At 46.6% G+C, this 13,339-nt stretch overlaps 5 non-coding genes across 5 annotated transcripts; all 5 read left to right on the top strand.

The window, feature by feature from the left end:
* Positions 1-767: 767 nt before the first annotated feature.
* Positions 768-840, top strand: Trnak-cuu (transfer RNA lysine (anticodon CUU)). Its single transcript has one exon. It is a non-coding gene; the product is annotated as a tRNA-Lys (tRNA).
* A 2,449-nt stretch (positions 841-3,289) lies between these two features.
* On the top strand, positions 3,290-3,362 carry Trnal-uag (transfer RNA leucine (anticodon UAG)). The gene has a single exon. It is a non-coding gene; the product is annotated as a tRNA-Leu (tRNA).
* Positions 3,363-4,223: 861 nt separating this feature from the next.
* Trnai-aau (transfer RNA isoleucine (anticodon AAU)) lies at positions 4,224-4,295 on the top strand. Its single transcript has one exon. It is a non-coding gene; the product is annotated as a tRNA-Ile (tRNA).
* A 2,007-nt stretch (positions 4,296-6,302) lies between these two features.
* Trnal-uag (transfer RNA leucine (anticodon UAG)) lies at positions 6,303-6,375 on the top strand. The gene has a single exon. It is a non-coding gene; the product is annotated as a tRNA-Leu (tRNA).
* An 862-nt stretch (positions 6,376-7,237) lies between these two features.
* Trnai-aau (transfer RNA isoleucine (anticodon AAU)) lies at positions 7,238-7,309 on the top strand. The gene has a single exon. It is a non-coding gene; the product is annotated as a tRNA-Ile (tRNA).
* Positions 7,310-13,339: the final 6,030 nt, after the last annotated feature.

Genomic DNA, 13,339 nt, shown 5'->3' with positions numbered 1-13,339 from the left:
CTTCTGCAGAAGTAGCAAATGGCAATCGTAGCAAATGCGGCGAGGGACGCCCTGCCTTCGATTCCGAATGCACAAAGTGTGTGGTCGTGTTTCTCAGTCTATATTTGGTCGGTCTCGTCAGAGGTTGAATGTAACGAATGGGTGGGAAAGAGCAAGGGGCAGCGGCTGTGTAGAACGAAAACACAAATCCTCAGGGGTGTGAGCGTTTCGAGATGAGTCGCATACGTGTAAATGTTTGTTGTCAGCGCCCGTGTCGCCTAATGGATAAGGCGTCGGACTTCGGATCTGAAGGTTACAGGTTCGAATGCTGTCACGCTCGTGTTTTCCAGTTCTGAAAAAGAAACATACCGTTTTAATGTAGCAATTGAGCAGTACGAAACCGTCTGAATAATGCTGTTGACCATTTTTTGCTTGGAGATGCTCTTGAGCTTGAAACACACAGCAAGACCGGTGTTAACTAGCGAAATGGTAGGCAGAGTGCCGACACCGCGAGTTTTGACTGGCACTTGCACATCTAAAACAACGTCGGAAAGTAACTCGTTCGGCTTTTGAGTCACATAAAGTATGTGTATTAATTTTGACGCCACTAGCTCTGCTTGTTGTCATGCAATTTCTTTGCCTCTCAGAAATGATTATGACATAAAAGTGAAGTAAGTGACGAGTGTGACGTTAGGCAAACATTAGGCAGCATGGAGAGATTCTGTATGGGACCACCCAACCCAAACGATTACTGTGTGACGTGCTTCCCGGGAGGTATTCATCGAGGTAGCCGGCTAGCTCAGTCGGTAGAGCGTCGGACTCTTAATCCCAGGGTCGTGGGTTCGAGCCACACGCTGGGCGGAACGGAATTTTGTTCCGCTGCAGATGTAAATTACCGTTTTTCTGATTAACGAGATTTAATGGAAATAGCAACATTGAACTTTGCCTACGTCTCTGTCAGTCGCAAGGAAACTGTATTTGAAGGTGAAGGTGATTTTGTAGACAGGTGTGAAAGACATGTTCTGAAATGCAAGTGTTGTTGTTTGGAGAGCACATCGGTTACGTGTCAGGTGTGTAGCCAAGCAGTAATTTGTCGCCATAGCTGCAAATATTAGCCGGTAATATGAAGTGTTGTCAGCTAAAGTCTGATGATGCAGACGACCGTAAGGACGAAGTACCCAAGAGTACCGCTGGGCCGCGCCTCTTTAGCTCAGTGGTAGAGCACTGGTGTAATAAACCAGGGGTCGTAAGTTCCATCCTCACAGGAAAACGATGAATTTTGGAAATCAGTTGCGCGTCGTGGCCGTATAGCAAACAGTACCTGTGATGACGAACAATTAGCGACAGGCGTTTTTTTAAGAATTACTCCCAGATGTGATTAAGGCGAATGGCGCAGATAAAGCATATGCCAAAGCTGTACAGCATAAGGTGGGACGAGGCAGTCTGAATTACATTTTATAGATGTATTTCTCACATATCTCAGAGCCTCTCGCGATCTTCGTCGTCTTCGTCGTCGTCGTCGTCGTCGTCGCCGCCGCCGCTTCTGCAGAAGTAGCAAATGGCCATCGTAGCAAATGCGGCGAGGGACGCCCTGCCTTCGATTCCGAATGCACAAAGTGTGTGGTCTTGTTTCTCAGTCTATATTTGGTCGGTCTCGTCAGAGGTTGAATGTAACGAATGGGTGGGAAAGAGCAGGGGGCAGCGGCTGTGTAGAACGAAAACACAAATCCTCAGGGGTGTGAGCGTTTTGAGATGAGTCGTATACGTGTAAATGTTTGTTGTCAGTAACCGTGTGGCCTAATGGATAAGGCGTCGGACTTCGGATCTGAAGATTACAGGTTCGAATGCTGTCACGCTCGTGTTTTCCAGTTCTGAAAAAGAAACATACCGTTTTAATGTAGCAATTGAGCAGTACGAAACCGTCTGAATGTTGCTGTTGACCATTTTTTGCTTGGAGATGCTCTTGAGCATGAAACACACACAGCAAGAACGGTGTTAACTAGCGAAATGGTCGGCAGAGTGCCGACACCGCGAGTTTTGACTGGCACTTGCACATCTAAAACAACGTCGGAAAGTAACTCGTTCGGCTTTTGAGTCACATAAAGTATGTGTGTTAATTTTGACGCCACTAGCTCTGCTTGTTGTCATGCAATTTCTTTGCCTCTCAGAAATGATTATGACATAAAAGTGAAGTACGTGACGAGTGTGACGTTAGGAAAACATTAGGCAGCATGGAGAGATTCTATATGGGACCACCCAACCCAAACGAGTACTGTGTGACGTGCTACCCGGCAGGTATTCACCGAGGTAGCCGGCTAGCTCAGTCGGTAGAGCGTCAGACTCTTAATCCCAGGGTCGTGGGTTCGAGCCAGACGCTGGGAGAAGCGGAATTTTGTTCCGATGCAGGTGTAAATTACCGTTTTTCTGATTAACGAGATTTAATGGAAATAGCAACTTTAAACTTTGCCTATGTCTCTGTCAGTCGCAAGGAAACTGTATTTGAAGGTGAAGGTGATTTTGTAGACATGTGTGAAAGACATGTTCTGAAATGCAAGTGTTGTTGTTTGGAGAGCACATCGGTTACGTGTCAGATGTGTAGCCAAGCAGTAATTTGTCGCCATAGCTGCAAAAATTAGCCGGTAATATAAAGTGTTGTCAGCTAAAGTCTGATGATGCAGACGTCCGTAAGGACGAAGTACCCAAGAGTACCGCTACGCCGCGCCTCTTTAGCTCAGTGGTAGAGCTCTGGTCTAATAAACCAGGAGTCGTAAGTTCCATCCTCACAGCAGAAAGATGAATTTTGGAAATCAGTTGCGCGTCGTGGCCGTATAGCAAACAGTACCTGTGATGACGAACAATTAGCGACAGGCGTTTTTTTAAGAATTACTCTCAGATGTGATTAAGGCGAATGGCGCAGATAAAGCATTTGCCAAAGCGGTACAGCATAAGGTGGGACGAGGCAGTCTGAATTACATTTTATAGATGTATTTCTCACATATCTCAGAGCCTCTTGCAATATTCGTCGTCGTCGTCGTCGTCGTCGTCGTCGTCGTCGCCGCCGCCGCTTCTGCAGAAGTAGCAAATGGCAATCGTAGCAAATGCGGCGAAGGACGCCCTGCCTTCGATTCCGAATGAACAAAGTGTGTGGTCTTGTTTCTCAGTCTATATTTGGTCGGTCTCGTCAGAGGTTGAATGTAACGAATGGGTGGGAAAGAGCAAGGGGCAGCGGCTGTGTAGAACGAAAACACAAATCCTCAGGGGTGTGAGCGTTTCGAGATGAGTCGTATACGTGTAAATGTTGGTCGTCAGTGACTGTGTGGCCTAATGGATAAGGCGTCGGACTTAGGATCTGAAGATTACAGGTTCGAATCCTGTCACGCTCGTGTTTTCCAGTTCTGAAAAAGAAACATACCGTTTTAATGTAGCAATTGAGCAGTACGAAACCGTCTGAATGTTGCTGTTGACCATTTTTTGCTTGGAGACGCTATTGAGCTTGAAACACACACAGCAAGACCGGTGTTATCTAGCGAAATGGTCGGCAGAGTGCCGACACCGCGAGTTTTGACTGGCACTTGCACATCTAAAACAACGCCGGAAAGTAACTCGTTCGGCTTTTGAGTCACATAAAGTATGTGTGTTAATTTTGACGCCACTAGCTCTGCTTGTTGTCATGCAATTTCTTTGCCTCTCAGAAATGATTATGACATAAAAGTGAAGTACGTGACGAGTGTGACGTTAGGAAAACATTAGGCAGCATGGAGAGATTCTGTATGGGACCACCCAAACCATACGAATACTGTGTGACGTGCTACCCGGAAGGTATTCACCGAGGAAGCCGGCTAGCTCAGTCGGTAGAGCGTCAGACTCTTGATCCCAGGGTCGTGGGTTCGAGCCAGACGCTGGGCGGAATGGAATTTTGATCCGCTGCAGGTGTAAATTACCGTTTTTCTGATTAACGAGATTTAATGGAAATAGCAACTTTAAACTTTGCCTACGTCTCTGTCAGTCGCAAGGAAACTATATTTGAAGGTGAAGGTGATTTTGCAGACATGTGTGAAAGACATGTTCTGAAATGCAAGTGTTGTGGTTTGGAGAGCACATCGGTTACGTGTCAGATGTGTAGGGAAGCAGTAATTTGTCGCCATAGCTGCAAATATTAGCCGGTAATATGAAGTGTTGTCAGCTAAAGTCTGATGATGCAGACGACCGTAAGGACGAAGTACCCAAGAGCACCACTAGGCCGCGCCTCTTTAGCTCAGTGGTAGAGCACTGGTCTAATAAACCAGGGGTCGTAAGTTCCATCCTCACAGGAGGAAGATGAATTTTGGAAATCAGTTGCGCGTCGTGGCCGTATAGCAAACAGTACCTGTGATGACGAACAATTAGCGACAGGCATTTTTTTAAGAATTACTCTCAGATGTGATTAAGGCGAATGGCGCAGATAAAGCATTTGCCAAAGCGGTACAGCATAAGGTAGGACGAGGCAGTCTGAATTACATTTTATAGATGTATTTCTCACATATCTCAGAGCCTCTCGCGATCTTCGTCGTCGTCGTCGTCGTCGTCGTCGTCGTCGCTTCTGCAGAAGTAGCAAATGGCCATCGTAGCAAATGCGGCGAGGGACGCCCTGCCTTCGATTCCGAATGCACAAAGTGTGTGGTCTTGTTTCTCAGTCTATATTTGGTCGGTCTCGTCAGAGGTTGAATGTAACGAATGGGTGGGAAAGAGCAAGGGGCAGCGGCTGTGTAGAACGAAAACACAAATCCTCAGGGGTGTGAGCGTTTCGAGATGAGTCGTATACATGTAAATGTTGGTCGTCAGTGTCCGTGTGGCCTAATGGATAAGGCGTCGGACTTCGGATCTGAAGATTACAGGTTCGAATGCTGTCACGCTTGTGTTTTTCCAGTTCTGAAAAGGAAACATACCGTTTTAATGTAGCAATTGAGCAGTACGAAACCGTCTGAATGTTGCTGTTGACCATTTTTTGCTTGGAGATGCTCTTGAGCTTGAAACACACACAGCAAGACCGGTGTTAACTAGCGAAATGGTCGGCAGAGTGCCGACACCGCGAGTTTTGACTGGCACTTGCACATCTAAAACAACGTCGGAAAGTAACTCGTTCGGCTTTTGAGTCACATAAAGTATGTGTGTTAATTTTGACGCCACTAGCTCTGCTTGTTGTCATGCAATTTCTTTGCCTCTCAGAAATGATTATGACATAAAAGTGAAGTACGTGACGAGTGTGACGTTAGGAAAACATTAGGCAGCATGGAGAGATTCTGTATGGGACCACCCAACCCAAACGAGTACTGTGTGACGTGCTACCCGGCATGTATTCACCGAGGTAGCCGGCTTGCTCAGTCGGTAGAGCGTCAGACTCTTAATCCCAGGGTCGTGGGTTCGAGCCAGACGCTGGGCGAAACGGAATTTTGTTCCGCTGCAGGTGTAAATTACCGTTTTTCTGATTAACTAGATTTAATGGAAATAGCAACTTTAAACTTTGCCTACGTCTCTGTCAGTCGCAAGGAAACTGTATTTGAAGGTGAAGGTGATTTTGTAGACATGTGTGAAAGACATGTTCTGAAATGCAAGTGTTGTGGTTTGGAGAGCACATCGGTTACGTGTCAGATGTGTAGCCAAGCAGTAATTTGTCGCCATAGCTGCAAATATTAGCCGGTAATATGAAGTGTTGTCAGCTAAAGTCTGATTATGCAGACGACCGTAAGAGCACCACTAGGCCGCGCCTCTTTAGCTCAGTGGTAGAGCACTGGTCTAATAAACCAGGGGTCGTAAGTTCCATCCTCACAGGAGAAAGATGAATTCTGGAAATCAGTTGCGCGTCGTGGCCGTATAGCAAACAGTACCTGTGATGACGAACAATTAGCGACAGGCGTTTTTTTAAGAATTACTCTCAGACGTGATTAAGGCGAATGGCGCAGATAAAGCATTTGCCAAAGCGGTACAGCATAAGGTGGGACGAGGCAGTCTGAATTACATTTTATAGATGTATTTCTCACATATCTCAGAGCCTCTCGCGATCTTCGTCGTCGTCGTCGTCGTCGTCGTCGCCGCCGCCGCTTCTGCAGAAGTAGCAAATGGCCATCGTAGCAAATGCTGCGAGGGACGCCCTGCCTTCGATTCCGAATGCACAAAGTGTGTGGTCTTGTTTCTCAGTCTATATTTGGTCGGTCTCGTCAGAGGTTGAATGTAACGAATGGGTGGGAAAGAGCAAGGGGCAGCGGCTGTGTAGAACGAAAACACAAATCCTCAGGGGTGTGAGCGTTTCGAGATGAGTCGTATACATGTAAATGTTGGTCGTCAGTGACTGTGTGGCCTAATGGATAAGGCGTCGGACTTAGGATCTGAAGATTACAGGTTCGAATCCTGTCACGCTCGTGTTTTCCAGTTCTGAAAAAGAAACATACCGTTTTAATGTAGCAATTGAGCAGTACGAAACCGTCTGAATGTTGCTGTTGACCATTTTTTGCTTGGAGATGCTATTGAGCTTGAAACACACACAGCAAGACCGGTGTTATCTAGCGAAATGGTCGGCAGAGTGCCGACACCGCGAGTTTTGACTGGCACTTGCACATCTAAAACAACGCCGGAAAGTAACTCGTTCGGCTTTTGAGTCACATAAAGTATGTGTGTTAATTTTGACGCCACTAGCTCTGCTTGTTGTCATGCAATTTCTTTGCCTCTCAGAAATGATTATGACATAAAAGTGAAGTACGTGACGAGTGTGACGTTAGGAAAACATTAGGCAGCATGGAGAGATTCTGTATGGGACCACCCAACCCAAACGAGTACTGTGTGACGTGCTACCCGGAAGGTATTCCCCGAGGAAGCCGGCTAGCTCAGTCGGTAGAGCGTCAGACTCTTGATCCCAGGGTCGTGGGTTCGAGCCAGACGCTGGGCGGAATGGAATTTTGATCCGCTGCAGGTGTAAAATAACCGTTTTTCTGATTAACGAGATTTAATGGAAATAGCAACTTTAAACTTTGCCTACGTCTCTGTCAGTCGCAAGGAAACTATATTTGAAGGTGAAGGTGATTTTGTAGACATGTGTGAAAGACATGTTCTGAAATGCAAGTGTTGTGGTTTGGAGAGCACATCGGTTACGTGTCAGATGTGTAGCCAAGCAGTAATTTGTCGCCATAGCTGCAAATATTAGCCGGTAATATGAAGTGTTGTCAGCTAAAGTCTGATGATGCAGACGACCGTAAGGACGAAGTACTTAAGAGCACCACTAGGCCGCGCCTCTTTAGCTCAGTGGTAGAGCACTGGTCTAATAAACCAGGGGTCGTAAGTTCCATCCTCACAGGAGGAAGATGAATTTTGGAAATCAGTTGCGCGTCGTGGCCGTATAGCAAACAGTACCTGTGATGACGAACAATTAGCGACAGGCATTTTTTTAAGAATTACTCTCAGATGTGAATAAGGCGAATGGCGCAGATAAAGCATTTGCCAAAGCGGTACAGCATAAGGTAGGACGAGGCAGTCTGAATTACATTTTATAGATGTATTTCTCACATATCTCAGAGCCTCTCGCGATCTTCGTCGTCGTCGTCGTCGTCGTCGTCGTCGCTTCTGCAGAAGTAGCAAATGGCCATCGTAGCAAATGCGGCGAGGGACGCCCTGCCTTCGATTCCGAATGCACAAAGTGTGTGGTCTTGTTTCTCAGTCTATATTTGGTCGGTCTCGTCAGAGGTTGAATGTAACGAATGGGTGGGAAAGAGCAAGGGGCAGCGGCTGTGTAGAACGAAAACACAAATCCTCAGGGGTGTGAGCGTTTCGAGATGAGTCGTATACATGTAAATGTTGGTCGTCAGTGTCCGTGTGGCCTAATGGATAAGGCGTCGGACTTCGGATCTGAAGATTACAGGTTCGAATGCTGTCACGCTTGTGTTTTTCCAGTTCTGAAAAAGAAACATACCGTTTTAATGTAGCAATTGAGCAGTACGAAACCGTCTGAATGTTGCTGTTGACCATTTTTTGCTTGGAGATGCTCTTGAGCTTGAAACACACACAGCAAGACCGGTGTTAACTAGCGAAATGGTCGGCAGAGTGCCGACACCGCGAGTTTTGACTGGCACTTGCACATCTAAAACAACGTCGGAAAGTAACTCGTTCGGCTTTTGAGTCACATAAAGTATGTGTGTTAATTTTGACGCCACTAGCTCTGCTTGTTGTCATGCAATTTCATTGCCTCTCAGAAATGATTATGACATAAAAGTGAAGTACGTGACGAGTGTGACGTTAGGAAAACATTAGGCAGCATGGAGAGATTCTGTATGGGACCACCCAACCCAAACAAGTACTGTGTGTCGTGCTACCCGGAAGGTATTCACCGAGGAAGCCGGCTAGCTCAGTCGGTAGAGCGTCAGACTCTTAATCCCAGGGTCGTGGGTTCGAGCCAGACGCTGGGCGGAATGGAATTTTGTTCCGCTGCAGGTGTAAATTACCGTTTTTCTGATTAACGAGATTTAATGGAAATAGCAACTTTAAACTTTGCCTACGTCTCTGTCAGTCGCAAGGAAACTGTATTTGAAGGTGAAGGTGATTTTGTAGACATGTGTGAAAGACATGTTCTGAAATGCAAGTGTTGTGGTTTGGAGAGCACATCGGTTACGTGTCAGATGTGTAGCCAAGCAGTAATTTGTCGCCATAGCTGCAAATATTAGCCGGTAATATGAAGTGTTGTCAGCTAAAGTCTGATGATGCAGACGACCGTAAGGACGAAGTACCCAAGAGTACCGCTAGGCCGCGCCTCTTTAGCTCGGTGGTAGAGCCCTGGTCTAATAAACCAGGGGTCGTAAGTTCCATCTTCACAGGAAAAAGATGAATTTTGGAAATCAGTTGCGCGTCGTGGCCGTATAGCAAACAGTACCTGTGATGACGAACAATTAGCGACAGGCGTTTTTTTAAGAATTACTCTCAGACGTGATTAAGGCGAATGGCGCAGATAAAGCATTTGCCAAAGCGGTACAGCATAAGGTGGGACGAGGCAGTCTGAATTACATTTTATAGATCTATTTCTCACATATCTCAGAGCCTCTCGCGATCTTCGTCGTCGTCGTCGTCGTCGTCGCCGCCGCTTCTGCAGAAGTAGCAAATGGCCATCGTAGCAAATGCGGCGAGGGACGCCCTGCCTTCGATTCCGAATGCACAAAGTGTGTGGTCTTGTTTCTCAGTCTATATTTGGTCGGTCTCGTCAGAGGTTGAATGTAACGAATGGGTGGGAAAGAGCAAGGGGCAGCGGCTGTGTAGAACGAAAACACAAATCCTCAGGGGTGTGAGCGTTTCGAGATGAGTCGTATACATGTAAATGTTGGTCGTCAGTGACTGTGTGGCCTAATGGATAAGGCGTCGGACTTAGGATCTGAAGATTACAGGTTCGAATGCTGTCACGCTCGTGTTTTCCAGTTCTGAAAAAGAAACATACCGTTTTAATGTAGCAATTGAGCAGTACGAAACCGTCTGAATGTTGCTGTTGACCATTTTTTGCTTGGAGATGCTATTGAGCTTGAAAAACACACAGCAAGACCGGTGTTATCTAGCGAAATGGTCGGCAGAGTGCCGACACCGCGAGTTTTGACTGGCACTTGCACATCTAAAACAACGCCGGAAAGTAACTCGTTCGGCTTTTGAGTCACATAAAGTATGTGTGTTAATTTTGACGCCACTAGCTCTGCTTGTTGTCATGCAATTTCTTTGCCTCTCAGAAATGATTATGACATAAAAGTGAAGTACGTGACGAGTGTGCCGTTAGGAAAACATTAGGCAGCATGGAGAGATTCTGTATGGGACCACCCAACACAAACGAGTACTGTGTGACGTGCTACCCGGCAAGTACTCACCGAGGTAGCCGGCTAGCTCAGTCGGTAGAGCGTCAGACTCTTAATCCCAGGGTCGTGGGTTCGAGCCAGACGCTGGGCGAACGGAAATTTGTTCCGCTGCAGGTGTAAATTACCGTTTTTCTGATTAACGAGATTTAATGGAAATAGCAACTTTAAACTTTGCCTACGTCTCTGTCAGTCGCAAGGAAACTGTATTTGAAGGTGAAGGTGATTTTGTAGACATGTGTGAAAGACATGTTCTGAAATGCAAGTGTTGTGGTTTGGAGAGCACATCGGTTACGTGTCAGATGTGTAGCCAAGCAGTAATTTGTCGCCATAGCTGCAAATATTAGCCGGTAATATGAAGTGTTGTCAGCTAAAGTCTGATGATGCAGACGACCGTAAGGACGAAGTACCCAAGAGTACCGCTAGGCCGCGCCTCTTTAGCTCGGTGGTAGAGCCCTGGTCTAATAAACCAGGGGTCGTAAGTTCCATCTTCACAGGAAAAAGATGAATTTTGGAAATCAGTTGCGCGTCGTGGCCGTATAGCAAACAGTACCTGTGATGACGAACAATTAGCGACAGGCGTTTTTTTAAGAATTACTCTCAGACGTGATTAAGGCGAATGGCGCAGATAAAGCATATGCCAAAGCGGTAAAGCATAAGGTGGGACGAGGCAGTCTGAATTACATTTTATAGATGTATTTCTCACATATCTCAGAGCCTCTCGCGATCGTCGTCGTCGTCGTCGTCGTCGTCGTCGTCGTCGTCGTCGTCGTCGTCGCCGCCGCCGCTTCTGCAGAAGTAGCAAATGGCCATCGTAGCAAATGCGGCGAGGGACGCCCTGCCTTCGATTCCGAATGCACAAAGTGTGTGGTCTTGTTTCTCTGTCTATATTTGGTCGGTCTCGTCAGAGGTTGAATGTAACGAATGGGTGGGAATGAGCAAGGGGCAGCGGCTGTGTAGAACGAAAACACAAATCCTCAGGGGTGTGAGCGTTTCGAGATGAGTCGTATACGTGTAAATGTCTGTTGTCAGTGACCGTGTGGCCTAATGGATAAGGCGTCGGACTTCGGATCTGAAAATTACAGTTTCGAATGCTGTCACGTTCGTGTTTTCCAGTTCTGAAAAAGAAACATACCGTTTTAATGTAGCAATTGAGCAGTACGAAACCGTCTGAATGTTGCTGTTGACCATTTTTTGCTTGGAGATGCTCTTGAGCTTGAAACACACACAGCAAGACCGGTGTTAACTAGCGAAATGGTCGGCAGAGTGCCGACACCGCGAGTTTTGACTGGCACTTGCACATCTAAAACAACGTCGGAAAGTAACTCGTTCGGCTTTTGAGTCACATAAAGTATGTGTGTTAATTTTGACGCCACTAGCTCTGCTTGTTGTCATGCAATTTCTTTGCCTCTCAGAAATGATTATGACATAAAAGTGAAGTACGTGACGAGTGTGACGTTAGGGAAACATTAGGCAGCATGGAGAGATTCTGTATGGGACCACCCAACACAAACGAGTACTGTGTTACGTGCTACCCGGCAAGTACTCACCGAGGTAGCCGGCTTGCTCAGTCGGTAGAGCGTTAGACTCTTAATCCCAGGGTCGTGGGTTCAAGCCAGACGCTGGGCGGAACGGAATTTTGTTCCGCTGCAGGTGTAAATTACCGTTTTTCTGATTAACGAGATTTAATGGAAATAGCAACTTTAAACTTTGCCTACGTCTCTGTCAGTCGCAAGGAAACTGTATTTGAAGGTGAAGGTGATTTTGTAGACATGTGTGAAAGACATGTTCTGAAATGCAAGTGTTGTGGTTTGGAGAGCACATCGGTTACGTGTCAGACGTGTAGCCAAGCAGTAATTTGTCGCCATAGCTGCAAATATTAGCCGGTAATATGAAGTGTTGTCAGCTAAAGTCTGATGATGCAGACGACCGTAAGGACGAATTACCCAAGTGTACGGCTAGGCCGCGCCTCTTTAGCTCAGTGGTAGAGCACTGGTCTAATAACCCAGGGGTCGTAAGTTCCATCCTCACAGGAGAAAGATGAATTTTGGAAATCAGTTGCGCGTCGTGGCAGTATAGCAAACAGTACCTGTGATGACGAACAATTAGCGACAGGCGTTTTTTTAAGAATTACTCTCAGATGTGATTAAGGCGAATGGCGCAGATAAAGCATTTGCCAAAGCGGTACAGCATAAGGTGGGACGAGGCAGTCTGAATTACATTTTATAGATGTATTTCTCACATATCTCAGAGCCTCTCGCGATCTTCGTCGTCGTCGTCGTCGTCGTCGCCGCCGCCGCTTCTGCAGAAGTAGCAAATGGCCATCGTAGCAAATGCGGCGAGGGACGCCCTGCCTTCGATTCCGAATGCACAAAGTGTGTGGTCTTGTTTCTCAGTCTATATTTGGTCGGTCTCGTCAGAGGTTAAATGTAACGAATGGGTGGGAAAGAGCAAGGGGCAGCGGCTGTGTAGAACGAAAACACAAATCCTCAGGGGTGTGAGCGTTTCGAGATGAGTCATATACATGTAAATGTTGGTCGTCAGTGACTGTGTGACCTAATGGATAAGGCGTCGGACTTAGGATCTGAAGATTACAGGTTCGAATGCTGTCACGCTCGTGTTTTCCAGTTCTGAAAAAGAAACATACCGTTTTAATGTAGCAATTGAGCAGTACGATACCGTCTGAATGTTGCTGTTGACCATTTTTTGCTTGGAGATGCTCTTGAGCTTGAAACACACACAGCAAGACCGGTGTTAACTAGCGAAATGGTCGGCAGAGTGCCGACACCGCGAGTTTTGACTGGCACTTGCACATCTAAAACAACGTCGGAAAGTAACTCGTTCGGCTTTTGAGTCACATAAAGTATGTGTGTTAATTTTGACGCCACTAGCTCTGCTTGTTGTCATGCAATTTCTTTGCCTCTCAGAAATGATTATGACATAAAAGTGAAGTACGTGACGAGTGTGACGTTAGGAAAACATTAGGCAGCATGGAGAGATTCTGTATGGGACCACCCAACCCAAACGAGTACTGTGTGACGTGCTACCCGGCATGTATTCACCGAGGTAGCCGGCTTGCTCAGTCGGTAGAGCGTCAGACTCTTAATCCCAGGGTCGTGGGTTCGAGCCAGACGCTGGGCAAAACGGAATTTTGTTCCGCTGCAGGTGTAAATTACCGTTTTTCTGATTAACTAGATTTAATGGAAATAGCAACTTTAAACTTTGCCTACGTCTCTGTCAGTCGCAAGGAAACTGTATTTGAAGGTGAAGGTGATTTTGTAGACATGTGTGAAAGACATGTTCTGAAATGCAAGTGTTGTGGTTTGGAGAGCACATCGGTTACGTGTCAGATGTGTAGCCAAGCAGTAATTTGTCGCCATAGCTGCAAATATTAGCCGGTAATATGAAGTGTTGTCAGCTAAAGTCTGATGATGCAGACGACCGTAAGAGCACCACTTGGCCGCGCCTCTTTAGCTCAGTGGTAGAGCACTGGTCTAATAAACCAGGGGTCGTAA

Source organism: Schistocerca gregaria, unplaced genomic scaffold (genome assembly GCF_023897955.1).
Source record: "Schistocerca gregaria isolate iqSchGreg1 unplaced genomic scaffold, iqSchGreg1.2 ptg000178l, whole genome shotgun sequence".
Classification (NCBI taxonomy): Eukaryota; Metazoa; Arthropoda; class Insecta; order Orthoptera; family Acrididae; genus Schistocerca; species Schistocerca gregaria.
The sequence above is the reverse complement of the archived record's forward strand: the minus strand, read 5'-3'. Positions and strand labels throughout refer to the sequence as shown.